Source organism: Nipponia nippon, unplaced genomic scaffold (genome assembly GCF_047370975.1).
Source record: "Nipponia nippon isolate SJK-2023a ecotype South Korea unplaced genomic scaffold, ASM4737097v1 scaffold_15, whole genome shotgun sequence".
Taxonomy (NCBI): Eukaryota; Metazoa; Chordata; class Aves; order Pelecaniformes; family Threskiornithidae; genus Nipponia; species Nipponia nippon.
Genome location: NW_028262331.1, coordinates 11,484,371 through 11,496,732, shown reverse-complemented (window position 1 = coordinate 11,496,732; position 12,362 = coordinate 11,484,371). Strand labels below are relative to the sequence as shown.

Sequence of the window (12,362 nt, the reverse complement as noted above, 5' to 3'; positions counted from 1 at the left end):
AGAATATGCAGGATACCAATTCACCAACATCTGGATTTCAATTAAATCCTAGGAGGCAGTACTGTTTTTAGCATCTTATCCTGCCTGCGCATCTAGCTGAGTACTTTATTTCACATGGCTTTAATAAAAGGTAAGAGAAGACTTTCTAGGGGGACTAGAGCTCCGACCAGAGAAAAAGAATGGTAGAAACCCTCTGTACCAGGAAAAGCATTTGAATTTTGATGAGGCAGCTGACGGAGGGGGGCCCGTTTCTGCCGTGGGCTATGCCAAATTCTACTCTCAAACATGGATGAAATAGAGAAGAACGGCATTTTGTCTAAGACAGTGGCCATTAACTTGAGGGACCTGGGCTCAGTTCCTAGGTTTGCCACGCACTCATCGTGCAGTCTTAAGATATGGGTCTAAAAGCCTTGACAGGGAGACTTCTGGTGCGTTTTACAGATTTCAAAGAGAGATGGAAGCCTAAATGCCCTTCACAGTCCTGGCCATAATCTCTCCACTCCCCCATTTCCCATCTGGTTAATAATACTATTTTTCTCCCATTCCCTGGGGAACTTTTCCATCCCTCACAAGGAGCACAGGCTGATCTTGCAGCGCACACTCTGCCTCAAAGCTGCGAGATGATCACCTCTGCTTAATCCAGCCTGACTGGAGGGGGTGCTTGTTTTAATATTTTGTGCACAGTTGTGGTTTAAATGCCTTAAAGAGAAACACCTGGTCTGTGTTTGAAGTGCTAACACAGTCCTGAGTATGGCAAAGCAAAGCCATCACTCCGAAGGGTGAGCACTGAAAAGGCCACCTGAAAAGCTTTAAGGTGATTGGGAATAATGGGCCCTCAGCACCCATCTTGTGCCACCACCTTCCGCTCCCTCAAATGGGACAGCTGAGGATGCCTACTGTTTGGAAGGAGGGGTTAAAAATATGATGTGCTGTATGGGAAGAGGCATGAGTGGTGTTTATTGCGAAGAACGACGTGTGAGATTGTTTCATATGTTTTCAGACTCAGACCTACAGGACATTATTCTTGTTTTACTCGTGCTATTTTCTCATCTGTGTCATGCCATTTTCTACAGAGAAGTCGTACCTTGACAAGACCCATGTAAGTACCTGTTGCGGTTCCCATCAAATTAAGAGGGAAATGGATCAGATTGTAAATTCAAAGGACGATCTGATGTTTTACGTGGTAGAAGTAGTGTAAGAATGAGCAAGGAAAAGGAAAACCAGGTAAAAATCTGAGCAGGATGCAGATGTGGAAAAATGATATCTAATGACACTAAGAGAAAAGGGGCAAAACTAGGAAAATAAAGCATCTATGCATTATGGTCATGTTGTAAAATCAGTCATTTGATGAAATGAGTGGCATTTGGAGGCACTATGTATCAGAGTAAAATCCTAAGCACTTTCTTTCTCTGCTTGATGGTTCTGCTCGGTTGTTGCACAAAATACAGCGCAGAAATTACAAAATGAGTGGCATTACTTTTAGAATCCTGTTGTGGGAGCAGTTCTTGTGCTAAATGACTCAAACTTTCAGTCACTTCAGAAAATAGGCTCAATTGTAAAAGTAAAGATCGGTTGAGGAAAGTGACAGTTTTTGCTAGTGTGGTTTCAAGAAGAAACATCCAAAAGACTGTGTGGTTTCATAAATGAATGTAATGTAGCAAATAGTTTTCCGATTCTTTTTATTTAATAATCCTAAAAACTCAGGGATTAGGCATTGCATGTAATGCCTACCTACAATTTTCAGTTATTTCATGAAATGACTGAGCAAAACATCTGTTTAGTGCAGTGGTTGACATTGTCATTCTTTTTCCAGAACGACTGGTTTCATAACATAAATGCTATATTACGTCTAACATAGGGACAACTATCAGGTCTAATACAATTATTGGCAAAGCTCCCAATGATTTCAGAGCACTCAATATGTCACAGAGCATTGTTGAAGATTGTGCAGATCAGCGCAGAATCTTACGTTCCTCAGACATCTCTCAGAATTTGCTTCAGCCGTGAAAAGAAAGGCAGATGCTAAAACGGTGCTAATCTGTATAACAACACTGTGTGTTTTAAAACAAATGCCGCTGCAGCGTAGGGTGTTACGCCGTTGCATCTGATTCAGACAACGATGGAGCATGGATCAAAATGGCGGGAAGAGCTGCTGGAAGGCGCAGCACAAATCAGCCCATCTGGGTCTGGGACCTCCAGCTCCAAAGTTTCTTCTTTCCCGCTGGCATTGCTGCTAAGGTGGGTCATCGTTTTGGAAGCAGCTGATACCGCTTTGCACTTTTGGGGGTCTGAAAGGACAGATGCTGTTCCAATAACAAGTGCTTGAAGAAACAACCCCTTAAAAGATAAATGAACAAAACAAAAAGGATAACATAGATGAGGGTCTCAAACATGTTCCTAGTGCCTAAGTGGAGGTGAAATAACATTTGAAAATATAAGAGCTGTAATAAAGGAAAGCCAAGTTAATTTCCAAATTCAGGAGGGATTTGAAAGGTGAAGGTAGACTTTCAGCATAAATAAGGGTTGCTGTAACTGTAGTTGTTCCTGTTGCTCAACTTCCAGTTTGTTAAAGACCGAAGTACGCTGTGAAAAAGGAACAGGTAAATTTGATGAGTTTTGGTCAGGACATTGCTGGCCTAAAGGTCGTTAAGATTTTCTTTCTCATCTTTAACATAGCATCACATAAAATGGTGAGAGGAAGCTTCAAAATAACAAAAAGCGGTGGTGGTTCTGTGCACTCTGTGCAATTAAGCTGTGCAGCTCCTTACTGCTTCAGTAACGATCACCTAGCACTAGCACAGAGATGTGGGACTGGTTTGATTCAACTGAAGATGGAAAAGGTTTGTGGAAAGGAGCCACCGTGTGCACATTTTGGGAACCGGCTCGCTTTGAAGCGAGCGGGTGTGGAGGGATTTCTAGCAAACTGGGGGGGCGGGGGGGATTGTGTAGCACTTTTGCAGGTTTTTTTTCCCATTGCGAACTTGTTGATGTTCCCTTACTCCAGGCGCACATTATGTTGTGTTACGGTTTTTGTCATGTTTCATTTACACTCTTATAAGTTCCACAGATATTTAAATATTTTTTGAAGAAGTGCCAACTGCACAGATGGCAATTGCACATACTCCTGCACAAGAAAGTGTTGGTGGTGTGGTTCGCATCCCATTCCCATGGGAAAAGAAATGGAACTGGTGGAACAAAAATTAGATGACGACATGGCTTTTCTGTACTAGTGATGAAGAACAAGACAGCTAGGTGTTGGCAGTGGACAGGAGAGGATTCAAGGGAATCAGCTGCGGGCACCGAGCAGAGTAGATAGGCATGTGAACATGAGTTCTGGGGTAGAATTTATTGTTAGTTTTGCAGTAAAAATCAACATTTTGCTGATCTCTGCTGGTCTCTCTGCTTGCAGCTTCATGGAAAAACAACTAAGTTGAGGGTATCGTTTGACCTGACCATTAAGAGATGACGGTGATGCAAAGGAATTGTTTCTAAGTGGCTGTTAAAGGTAAATTTACTAAAAGCACCACTCAAAGATTCAGACCCAAAGAACATAGTAGCACTTCTGGTTGGTAATGTATTGAGCATATTGCAATATGTGTGTAGAAACAGTTTTATATACCTGTAATCTTTGAGGTGATTTGGTTATGATTTGAGGAATAACAACCTTAGTCATAAGAGATGGTCTCTGGTATAGCACGACCACAGGACACAGCTATGATGCAAGTTACTGGGCATTTAATGGTCTGTATTCTATAGGAAGCTGGGCTAAATGGTCTTCGTTCTTTTTGACCTCAAAATCCGTGCAACACTTCTGGTCACATCTCCTGTAGTCCTCTCTGTTCTGCCCACGTGCTTCTGTTGGTTCGTGATGTCCACCTTCCCTTGCCTCAGTAGAAGTACTTTAACCTGCTGGGGTGGCCATGTGTCGGGGGACCTAGGGGTGCAGACAAGCTGCAACCCCTGCCCCATTTGTTCTGTGGTGTCTCTCCACCAGGGCCAGCAGTGCCGGCCTGCTCGAGCCCGGCAGGACCCACCACTGCTCCGTGGTGTGTGTCCGGGCCCCGGCCATGCTGCATCTCTGTGCTCGGCCCGCTGGTCCCGCCGTGGCCTGAGGAACGGAGCAGGGAGCAATGGCAAAATGTGGAGCTTGGCTCATTGGGCGTCCTGGTCTTGAGTGCGTAAACACAAAGGTTTGTGAAGGTACACAGACTAGAAGAAAACGGCGTATTTGCAATCACGCCACATGAAGCATAGTGCTTCCTGCTATTCAAGTGCCTTGAAATGTAACTCAAATGTGTATTGCTTCCTGGTATTGTGTGTCTACCTGTGGGATCCCTTTGTGCTGAGCTCAAGGGAGATGGACAGTCCTTGGCCAAATCAGCTTCCTATCTTTGTCCTTCCTATTTGAGTGTTTTTCAGCCACAGAAAACACATTTATCTTAAAGTACTGGTGTTTTTCTGAGTGGTGCCTTTTGATGTTCTTGACTGGTATTATCTTTTAAACGCAGCTGTTTGTTGAACAGAAGAAAGGCCAAAGTACCTGCAGTTTCACCAGCACCTTGCATCACTGCAGTCTTAGGTACGCAGTGGGTCCTGCACCACACCAAGCTCTTGAGATGTTGCCTCCCCTGCTCCTATTCAGACCCACAGCTGGATTTCAAGGTGTGCTTTATTGGAGCTGCTCAGCCAGGCCCCCTGAAGGAATAATGTGGCTGATAAGACCTTGCATTACAGTAATCACAAAGCAACACCAGCTAAAGTCTTCAATCAAATAAGTCTGCTTTTGTTTTCTGCTTGAAGGCTTGGTCTTTTGACAAGTGTAAATAATGTCTTGTTCTTTATTTTTAGTGGACCGTAATAAACCTGAGTAGATAGAAAGTTACCTGAGCCATAAACATCTTAATGTCTCCAATGTCTGCCCATTTCATAAAATAGCAGCACCAGTGCCTCTCAGAAACCTTCGTAGCCTCCCTTTCAGATTCTGTAGAGAAAAGTGATGTTGTCAGAGCATTAGATCAGGGGGTTCGTCCCATGCTGGCTCAATCATTCATTATCAGGAACTGACAGCAACAATTAGTGAGCCCTGAACACCCAGCACAACGAAGATCACACTGATTCAGAGTTTGAATGAGAGTCAGTACACCATACAGTGCTCTTTGCAAGCTGGCCTTGCAGTTAACACTCACCACCTTTTCCTGGCTTTGAAAGGAGAAATAGTTGAGTCATGGCAATTAGTCTGCTGTCTTCGGTGCCCATGAATTAGGTTATTGTCTGGCAGCACTATCGAGTTGGCCAATTAGGTTTTCTATGGCAAAAGCTGCCCCCTCCCTCCAGTTTTAAGTCAGGGATCACGAAGGAAGGACAAGGGCAGCATTGCAGAGAAAGGTAGGAAGACAAATGACAGAGAAACAGTGAACTGGAGGTGCTAAGTTCATTTCTCTCATAACATCGGAACAAGCAGGTGTTCAGCAATGCTCCAAGTGAGTTTCAAGACTTAAACAACCTGTTTGCACATTTGCCTGATGGCACACAGAGTGTGAAATATATCTATGTAAGAAAATAATAACAGTCCCATTAGTGATAGTTAACTGAATGGAATAGAGGAGTACAGCAAAACCTTTCTTTTCTCAGTTATCCACAACACAATTTTCTTGTGCACTCAGAAAGTCTGTGCAAGTAGTCGACATCAGTGACAGGATGCCGAATTGCGTGGACGACTGGTTTATGTCCGCAGTCCTAATGTTTTACGTGATGAACAGAGCAGATGTAGTTGGGCATTTTTGGTATTGGCGTCCTCAGCAGTCTCGTATAACGTTTAATCACTGTCTTTCTGCTAATATTTCAAGCTGAGACGTTTGAACCCAGACCTCAGCTCCAGACGGCTCGGAGGGTTTGGGGATGCATGCTGCCAGGGAGATGTTTGGAGCAGTGTGAGGCTGTGAAATTTCGGGGCCAGTTCTCTTCACCAAATGGATGGAAATAAAACCCCTCAGGTCTTTGTACGGCTTGGATATAAGCTTCGATTTTTGCCAGCTCAACTCATAGCCTAAATTAAGCACATGTTGTGTCTAATTCTCATTTAGAACAGTAATGGAGGTAACAAAACAGCTCGTGGATTAGATAAGTGTAATGATATCCTTGTCTGGGGTTACTGGCATGAAACACTGTAAGCTCTGGACCCAGCCGGAGTCATGGGTTTTCAGCTGCTCACAGAACCAGCCTTGAGACGCTGGGTCCCAGGAGGATCTTTTCTTCTTTCCATTGTTAGATCCCTGAGCCGTACAAAATCCTGCCAAACGCTTCGGTGTGTCCAGTGCATGCGAGAACTGTTAACTCTAATCTAGAGTTTTGTTTGCTGTTTCCCTTAGTTTTAGTAATATACCTCAAATGATGCCCATAGCTACACCCACATAGAACTAGAGCTCTTCTTCTGCAGTTACTGGCTTTATTTCAGGTTTTCCTCTTTTCCCTGGTCCTCCATCAGACTCTGTCAAGTGAAATGCATCAGTCGGTTTTCCATCCCCGTTAGGTTCAAAGCTCAGGTTTGTTTCTGGAGCAGGGGCTGGGCTGCGGCCGGTCCCTGCGGAGGATCCTCGGCCCCGTGCAGGGCAGCGTGTGCCTTCTCTCCGGAGGGCCCGGCTGCACGAGCTCCCCTGGGGCCGTTTCCAGCATCGGGGGGTACAGCTGTGGGGTTTGCCCCCCGCCCTTCCCTCCCCGAATTCGGAGGCGCTGCTGGCAGCGGAGCAGGGGCTCAGCTGTTGCTTGGTAACCGCAGCCGCATTTCAAAAATGTACCCTTTTACAGCCAGCCTCCCAAACTAATGGCTTTGAAAGGAACAGTTGTTCTTTCAGGATCATTTTCATTTTGTTCTTTCTTAAAAAAAATAAAAAAAGAGCCTTTCAGCTCCAGCTTTGCTTTTCTTCTCTGCTCTCTTTCCTCGCATCTGGTCCCACAAAGGGGAGTCGTGTCACATGCCTGGGAGCGAAGCCCTTTCATCCTCCTCTCCTTAGGGTTTAGTCGTTGTCATTTCTGAATTTCAGTCTGAGCGGAAGGGAACTGCGAGCGCTTCTCATAACGTCTGCATTTGTCTTACTTCTGCTCTTCGCTGAGCATAGTTTTCTTCACTGAGTTATACGTTTCACCCTCTCCAGGGAGGATGGGTTGGTGTGGTAGGTAGGACCGGTGCCATAGAAGTGTTCAGTGTCTGTTCTTGGCTCTCATCGTGGTTTGCTGGATGTCCCTCTTGGGCAAGTCACTTGCTCCTTCACGCTTTACTCTACCATCTGCAGACCAGACTCCTTGATCCTCACGCAGCGCCCTGTGCTCTGCAGGCGGCCAAGCTCCGGGTAGCTCAGCCGTGGCATTTCCATCATGAACGTGGGGTGAGGTTGTCAGGTCCTGCTGGGGTTATACCTGGAAGAGTTGCATCAGTTGTAGACCACAGGCAAACTAAAAGCTTAACTGCCCTGAAACTAAACTGCTGCTGTTCACCTCATGGCAGCCTTCTGTTCCTCTTTAGCCTAACGGAGAGCCATCTCAGCCCTGCGGGACGCGTCTGTGTAAGTCACTGCATCATTGACTGAGGTCAGCAGAATTACACGTAAACCTCCACAGGCATGTTGGCTTGGCTTTAATCTTCATGTTCCTGCCCATGTAGCACCTCGGTCATGGATGATGCAAGGGCTTTGATCTAGTGGGAAGCTGAACAGCCATCGTATGTCACTCACATTGCAATTATTCCCAAAGATGCTGTACAGAACTGTTGTTAGTCATTAGTTTCTATTCAATCTTAAGTTTTTGCATGGCATCAATATCGGGACATCTTCCACATCGTTACTTTTACAATGCTGGTAATAAATACCAGGAAGATGATCACTCTATTCTGATCCCTTGATTAGCAAATCAGAAACTTTGCAAATTGTACACACAAGGGCACAAATTCTCACACCCGTTAAATTGCTGGGGATGGAGGAGTGGCTCTGCAAAATAATCAGAGTTCAGTGGTGTAATGAAATATAAACCTTTATCATCAAGCAGTGAGAAGGTCTGCTTGGTATTTTGATGCCAAGGCAGGTTTTTCAGGTTTTAATGATAGTTCCACAAGCTGTAATGTTCCTCGGCTGTCCAAATGGCACTCTTCCTACCTCTGAAAACATCAAAGGCTGTTGCTGTTGTTTTGAATTTCAGTCCAGCCTTTAGAACAGGATGTCACAGAGCAGCAGATGAGAAGGCCAGCCACATTACCAGCAAAAGAAAGTAGTAGTGAGGTATCTTCCTGTGCTGCTGGCAGAATAGCTTCTAATTGCCTTGGCCAAATTCAAAGAGAGACAAAGCAGGTTGTAAGCATCCTGATGACCTGCAACTTGCCGCAGTACTCTGTGATGAAGGTGTTAGCCATGCAATCATATGGTTGCTGCAGACTCTCAAACACCAGTGGGTGAGCCCACGTAGGGATGGGTCAGGTTCTTCATGCAGATTCAGTGCTGGGTGAGTGGTGGTCTGAGGAGGCTGGTGGAAGAGCCTAAGGTCATTCCTTGTGTACAGGACCATGCACTGTGCCAAGAAGTACAAGTAGCAGCGGTTCCAGGGTCAGCACTGTGCACCTGAGAGGGCTCCTGAGAGCAGCTGCACAACCCCTTTCCAGCAGTACCCAGATTGCTGACTGACTAGCAGCAGCAGCAGTGGTATGAAACCTTAGGTCATCTCTGGTGTTTTTAGCAACAGTCCTACGTCTTGGGCTCAGAGGTCAGTTCCACCAATGATGCTAAAGCCATTTAGTGCATCTGAAGAGCTGCATTCAATTTGTGCCAACTCCATCTGTTTAAAAATTGAAATGACAGTGTCTTAACAACACTGGACATGGACTGTCACTTTTATTTCACCACTGCTGTCCCATCACTGAGAAACACACACAGCTGCAAAAGAAGCAATGGCTACCAGTGCAGAGAACACATCTCTGAGCCACAGCCCAAATTTGTAGTATCACAATAAACGCAACAAGCCAGGCACCAAGATTAATTTTGGTGCTGGAGCCAGGGATGCCTTCCTTCATGAGTTCAGCCCACTTCTGGAACCGGAGATAAGGCTGACTTCAGATGTTTCTGTGCTTTCTGAATCTAAGCACCAAGGCAGGTCCTGAAGGATATCCATCATGGCTCAAGACTACCTGTGAGCTGCTTCGAGTGCCTGGAGCTGTCTGGGCTCTTTGGGTACTGTTTCAGGGATGAGATGTAAGAGAGCACATCACGCCCCAGCTGTCCTGCAGGATGGTGGCCTTCCTTCGGAAGCACTGGGCTCAATGCTCTGGTATTTGACCGAATGGTGGTGGGTCAGGTTTCTGTAGTCTTAGTGGGCAACAGAGTTTATTTTCTGTTTATTGCCTTTCTTTTGCCCTGTTCTTCTCTTAGGAGATACTCTGCTAATGCATTTGCTCGTAAAATTTGCCTGAAACTCTCAAAGAAGGTAAAGTGAGATGAAGGAAAAGAGATTTTCTGGAATAAATTGTAGGAGAATAAACTTTTTTTTTTTGAACTTTCACTGTGATGAACAACAGATCTATAAAAAGTCTTTATGCATCAAAAAAATGTCAATACATAAAACAAGAATGCTGTTCCATAACAATTAAAAACAGGTATAATTCAAGCAACATCAATATTCTTTCGGAAGGTAGCGCTGCATTACACAAGTAAGCACTACTCACACATTTATAAACGTCTGTCACAATTATTTCCTGAGGCAAGGGAAAGTGACATCCAGCACAATCTCTTGACTGAATTTATCCTAATTTCCAGAGCTGTGTGTGAAAAAAAAAAAAGAAAAAAAAAATAGAGCAAATACCATCTTGTGCTGTAATGCTTTGGTGGGAATTGGGCAGGAGGAAGGAGGACTCACGTGGTCTTCACCTGTGCCAGGAACTGTGATTAACACCTTGTAGCCCACCTGCCAAATGTATCTTTCTTCATCCACGTCTGTTTTCTTGTGTCCCCTTCAGCTCCCATTGAAGTCCCTAAGCCCCTTCTGCACTGGCCCTCTCTGGTTCTCCATCAGACCTGGCTGGGGTATGATTCTTCAGGTAGGGGTGGTCTTTACTTATGCCCCAAGCAGCACCACACCCATACCTGAGATTCTTATTCTTGATAATAATCGTTATCATCACTTAGGTACCCTCACTTGGTTTTATATTACAGGATGGGACAAAAGAATTTAAGATCTCTGAACCCTTGGCACCATTACTGAGTCTTATTTCCACACCAATTAACATCTCTTCCAGAGCAGGCATTCAGGGCATCTGCTCATAGTCCACACTTCACAGCTACCTTTTGTTCACGTAAAAATTGACCATGGTCAGTTGGGCGTGGAAAGAAAAAAATCTTAGTCTGTATTATTCATGTATTGCTGATGTCCTCAGTCAAGCCAACCAGATATTCAGAGTGTCCCTAGAATGTTTAAGAAGAATGAGACAAGAAAATTGCCCATCTTATTTTAAGACTAGCAATTAAAAACATCCAGAGAAACAGGCTGTTTGCACAATGAGAGTATGTGCCACAGAGCGAGCCACGGAAGAAAGCTAGCTGGACAAGCTGGGCGAAATATGGGCACTGTGATAGCTGGGTACAGAAACTGAAAAGCCGCGATGATGAACACGGTGTGAAAACAGAGCTGGCAGAATTCACAAGGAGGGGAGTCAGTGCTAATAAATATTGCATTAATAACGGAAAAGGATCACTCACACCTCAAGCTGAATGTATGCTCACCTCCCCTTTTAACAGCGAGTTCAGAACCAAGTGTTCGTTACCGGGTTTTGTTCTGCTTGTTTGCTTTTAATTTCTGGTTCTCTGTTCTGGATGGTTGCAGCCATCTGAACCTTTGGATGCATTAATATTTTAGCAAGATGGGCAATGGGAGGCTGTGAAATGTCAGTCATCTTTGAAAAGCAAAAAGAATTTGGAAGTAGATGATGGGCAGGTGGTTCTCTTAATTCAGCATTATAACAGCAGAGATAACACTGCCTCCCTCCTCTGTCTCCTCCTGCTCCCACACACACTCACACTGAAAGAAAAATAAGAGACATTTGCATTCATTGGCAAGCCGGTGATGCGCTGAAAAGGATCTTTATCCAGCCCCTAAACAGTCATGATTCCCTCCCCTTCCCCAAAGCCTGGGTTGATGACTAGTGTCCCTTTGCTTCTCAGATGGATAAGGCTCTTTAAAACATAAGCATCGATGTGATAAATCAGAGAAAGGGGGAAAAAAAGCGCGCACTCGTACTTACGTATCTCAAAGGGCTTGCTCAAGGCAAGCAAAGATGAAGTCAAATGGCACACTACTCAAAGCTGGCATTTTCAGAAAACTGGAGTCAGACCTTCCAAGTCCACACTTAGTGTCCTTTTAGGAACTATTCATTCATCAGGGTATTTCATATAATCTGACAGGAAATTATATTTACGATGCTTTTAGCTCCATTTGGGACATTTTTTTAATACTGCTTCTGGGATGTAAATTATTTAAAAGTCATCATTTAGTTCTTTACATGAAGAGATGAAAGCTTAACCAAAAAGCTTTCCTGTTCATGGCAGTCTTAAATTTTACGGGAGATCTATGTATTTTTGCTTAATTGAACACCTGAAGAAAAAAAAGAGCTTGGCCTCATAACATTTTTAGTAGAAGTAAATGTTAGATTTATTTAGCCCCATTGACTTTTGAAATACAACTACTAATAGCATCTGTTTAAATATTGTCCTCCAGAATGGATAAAACATTTTATCACTAGGCATTAAATTCACTAACGGAGCATTTTATATACCTTTCTGTCCCTTGTATGGCTTTTCTGGCAGCTCCAACCGTGTATTCCCAAGTGATGGGTAAAGACAGGGTCCCCCACGGAAAAGGCGTTTGCGGTGCAGCTGCCCAGCTTCGGAGGGGAGGGAGCCCCGAGACCCCCTTCCCTGCAGCAGGGGAGGAGCGGGCAGGGGGGGTACCCCCACCCTCGGGGAAATCTGGGTGGCCAGGGGATGGCTGGGGCTCAGGACAGAGCCCGAGAGCCCTCCTGCTCCACCTTGCCCCTCGGGAGGCGGGGAGGTGCCCGTGGCTTGCTTCAGCCCGGTGGGTGATGCCTTGGCCCTTGCTGCTGGCAGAGCAGAGGCTCCAGGACATCGGGGGGGGAGAGGCTCCCGACCCCCATTTCAGCCAGCTGGGCATGCCCAGCCTGACGTGTCTGTGAATCGTACTTTCAGCTGTGGCACAGGGCCGTGCTTTGTCCTAGCTCTGTGCACGCTGCTTCTCCGTAGCCAACCTGGTCCGGATGCCAGCAGGGCTTGTCCTGTGGTGTAACCTTCTGGTCACAGAAACTGATATTCCTCTTC

General features: G+C 45.2%; 1 long non-coding RNA gene across 1 annotated transcript; it reads left to right on the top strand.

The window, feature by feature from the left end:
• Nucleotides 1-2,088: 2,088 nt before the first annotated feature.
• Nucleotides 2,089-4,835, top strand: LOC148056335 (uncharacterized). Its single transcript, XR_015703374.1, has 3 exons — nucleotides 2,089-2,238; nucleotides 3,410-3,505; nucleotides 4,509-4,835. It is a non-coding gene; the product is annotated as an uncharacterized LOC148056335 (long non-coding RNA).
• Nucleotides 4,836-12,362: the final 7,527 nt, after the last annotated feature.